General features: G+C 42.7%; 1 pseudogene; it reads right to left on the minus strand.

The window, feature by feature from the left end:
- Positions 1–3,285: 3,285 nt before the first annotated feature.
- LOC123853038 (small ribosomal subunit protein eS27-like) lies at positions 3,286–3,521 on the minus strand (annotated as a pseudogene).
- Between the last annotated feature and the right edge of the window lie 387 nt (positions 3,522–3,908).

Below are 3,908 nucleotides of genomic sequence, written 5' to 3' on the forward strand. Positions count from 1 at the left end.
CTGCATTCACGTGGTCTGTACTCTTGTGATTTTAACAACCTGCTAGTATTCCATTCTGTTAACATTTCTCGAATACATTTAAGTTTCTTTTACAAAAAGAAACCCTTCATTTTAGATCCTCAACTCATAGATTTTCATTTTAAGGTTAAAAAAATATCTGATACAGAAAATGTTAACAACGTACAACATAATGGTTTCAGAGAGCCAGCTTCAGAGCCCAACGGACCTGTATTTGAGTCCCATTTCTGTCTCTTATGAGCTATATGACATTGGGCAAGCCACTTAAGCTCTCTGAGCCCCAGTCACCTCATTGTAAAATAGAAATAATAGCAGTGTCTCCCCTCTTCAAATTGTTGCAAGATTAGCAATGTAAAATGCTTAAAGTGCTTTGCAGAGTGCCTGGTACATGCTAAAAGCCGGCTAAGTGACAGCTATCGGCTTAACAGAAAATAGAGAACAGGACCCATCTAGGGCCATTTCTTTAAGAGGGGTGAAAACATTATTTTTTCCAATGTCACAAAGAAAGGAGATAAGAGTTCAATTGGCCACATATTGGTGTCATTTTACTTGCCAATTCCAAGTTTGGGTGTCTGAAACGAACATTTTCAGTCCTAAAATAAGGATGGCAAACTTGGGGCTGGTGCACATGAATAAACATAGCCAGAGAATAAATACACCCTGCATGTCCCTGGCACGGGGCATCTGTTCAGCCTCACCGTTCCCCACCTCCCTGCAAAGCAAATTCTTCCAAGCCAAGTCAGCCCTCCATCATCATTCTGACACCTCCCCCGACCAAATGCTTGAACATACAAGCGAGACAGAACCACAGCGATTATCTCTTGCCCAACTCATTCACTTTATAGATCAGAAAATGGGAGGCTCGGGCAGGTGAGGTGAATTTCCAAGGTTGCATAACTCCTGAAGAGCAGAACTGGTCTAGTACTCCTTCATGATATTTTATTTAACTGTGGGCCTCCTGAAGATCTACTTAATTTTTAATTATTGACTTCTTATTTTCCTAAAGATGTAAAAAGAAACTTTATATTACTATTAATGGAAAATCCAATATTACTTAACTTAAATAAAAGATAGTCACAAAAATAAGTAGCAGAGCAATGATATTGAATTCTGGCTAAAATATATAATGGGCTGTGAAAGGATTGCAGCCGGAGGTGAAGGCTCTCCTCCACAGAAAAGGAGATCAGCAAGGGTTCAAGAGCGACTGAACGAGGACCACCAAACTAAGCTTCCATCAAATTAAAATGTCATCAAACTTTTCTCTCTGAGGATAGAAAAAGAATTAAAAGGAAATAACGGCATTGGCATGGTGTGAATTTGGGAATGACCAGTCTGCTCCATCCTGCTTGGTTTTACTTTCTGGTGTCCCTGTCTGTTACGGGTCACTCCACTTGGAATGTTCCCTGGAGGCTTGTTATTGTGAGGTTGATTCTAAACTCCAACAGACCTGTCTACTTCTTTGCTTCCCTTTTCAATCTCAAAGCTCTAGTCGAGCCCTCAACATTCCTGTGCAGTTAAATTATTCACAGACCATTTTGTGGCTCATTTTAGCTGCCTTATTTAGCCCTGTGTATAGGCATTACCTTCCTCAATCTCCAGTGATAACCTTTTTAAGTAGACACTGCTACAGTCCCCATTTTACAAATGGAGAAATTGAGGCACAAAGAAATTACTGAACTCATCTAAGTCCTTAGCTGGTAACTTAGAGCTACTTGATTCGGTATTCTATGCTCTTAGTCACTGTGATATATTACCTTCCGGTCTAACTTCTGTTATTCAGTTTGCTTCAAAAATATTTACTGAATATTTCTTATGATCCCATCAATGGACGCAGTATACTAGGGGCAAGCAAAGAGGGATATAACTCAGTCCTTGTCCTTGAGTTTTATATGTCATTAATACATTCAGCAAATACTTATTCGCCTACTCCCAAGTTGTAAACTTGTTGCAGACCCAAGGCACATACATATAAAAAAGTGCACAAATAAATAATATAATCAAATACAATATGTACAGAGTAATTGGTAAGAGTGATGAGCAGGTCAGGAAGGAGAAGTAGCATTGTGGTCTGACATTACTGGAGAAGGCTTTATGGAAGACTTGGCCCTTGAAAGGAGAGAGGGCATTCCGGGCAAAAGTCCAGAGTGAGCAGAAGGGCAGAGGTGGATGGCACCAAGCACAGGGCGACAGGAGGCTCCTTTTCTTAATACTTGATAAATCAACAACAACAGAACAAACAAACACACAACCCAGCCACAGACCAGCAGGGTCTTACACTTTGCTATAATTTTCAGGAATCAATTATAATAAACCCCATGAGAAGAAAGTTCCTCCAGTCTTAAGAGTAGCATTGGGTCAAAGGGGAGCTTTCCCAAAGGATGCTTTAGATTTCAATTGTGTGCCTGAGAAAGCTCCACCACCAGCATGGCCTAGAATCTCAACTCAGGCGCAGGAAGCTTTCAGGCAGCCTCAACGCAGCAGAAGGAGGAAAAAAATCTACTTATGAGGATTGTTCACCGGAGAAACCTTGAGGTACTACTAGCAAGGCAAGAGCTTAAGAAATAAGACCTGCTCCTTACAGTTAAATGGCAAGTGCTGTCAATGACTTAGGGCTGGCTCATTATGGACCTATTTCAGCTAATCCTCCACGGGCAACAATTCTCCTCTTTTCAGGGACTATGGAAGCCTGGGGAAGGCCATTCCTTTTCCAGTCAGGTGTGAGGGCAAAGAGCCATCCATCTTTAATAGATCTCCAGGCTCACAGGATTCTTCCCAAGGTAGCTAGTGCAGAAATTGTCTTTGAAATGTTCGACATCCATTCTGCCTCCTCCTGATTAAACAACAACAACCTGTCTACCCGATCCCCTATCTTCTCTACCAGATGGTAACTTTCTAGAATAGTCATCTATATACTCACTTACCTGTGCATTAATTCGATCAACAACTGAGTGTCTCAATTGCATGCACCTTTATGTTAACACCTAAGTGCTTGATTGCCCTCATTTCTTTTTGGGGTCTGACACTTACCTACATCTCTAGCTTCATGTCCCATTGTCCTGTGCCCAACACTCTCGGCTCTGGCCACGTTGACTCTGCTCCCTCTAATCATAGCTAACTCCCACACGCTAGCTCTTCTGCATGGGCAAAGAGCAAATATTCTTTTCCACCTCCCCGCTTCATCTGGTTAGCTGCTGCTGCTTCTTCTTTTTTTTAATCCAAAATGTGTTTATTGGGATAGTTTCCCACTCATCTTGATTCAGGATGCTTTTAGTGCTGCTTCTGTCTGAAGGAGCATCCTTCTATAAGCCTTGCGTTTCCCCCTGTGGGCTGGCAGAGAACAGCAGGGCAGCCAACATACAAAACTACCACTTGTGCGTGGCTAAAGATGGTGGGCACTTCATGTCCATGAAGTAGGAGTTGGGGCTCTGCAGCAGGTGCTCCTTCTTGTGCTTCCTCTTCTCCTCTTCTAGGGATAGGTGGAGAAGGTGCTTTGAGATGGACATTTTCTTGTGGGGAGGTTGTCATCGCCAGAAACTCTGGTTAGCTTCTACTCATCATTCAAATCAGCTCAGGTCTGAGCTTGTCTCCCATGCCCGACTCCCAGGGGGGACTAGCTTCTTAAGTCCTAGGCCACTGAGCGTCTGTGCCCTCACTGATCTGTAAGTTCCATGAGACAAGGATCTTGTCTGCTTTTCTTCCCAGCATGTAGTGCACTGTCTGGCCCATAGGAAACATTCAACATATTTTGTTGTTGTTGTTGGAAGGAAGGAAGGAAAGAAGGAATAAAGGAAGGAAGGAAGGAAGGAAGGAAGGAAGGAAGGAAGGAAGGAAGGAAGGAAGGAAGGAAGGGAAGGAAGGAAAGAAGCAACAAATGTGGTCTTTTCCCCCAG

The sequence above is a fragment of the Mirounga angustirostris genome, unplaced genomic scaffold, assembly GCF_029215605.1.
Source record: "Mirounga angustirostris isolate CCGP_5_RB_7025 unplaced genomic scaffold, mMirAng1.0.hap1 SCAF_7, whole genome shotgun sequence".
Classification (NCBI taxonomy): domain Eukaryota; kingdom Metazoa; phylum Chordata; class Mammalia; order Carnivora; family Phocidae; genus Mirounga; species Mirounga angustirostris.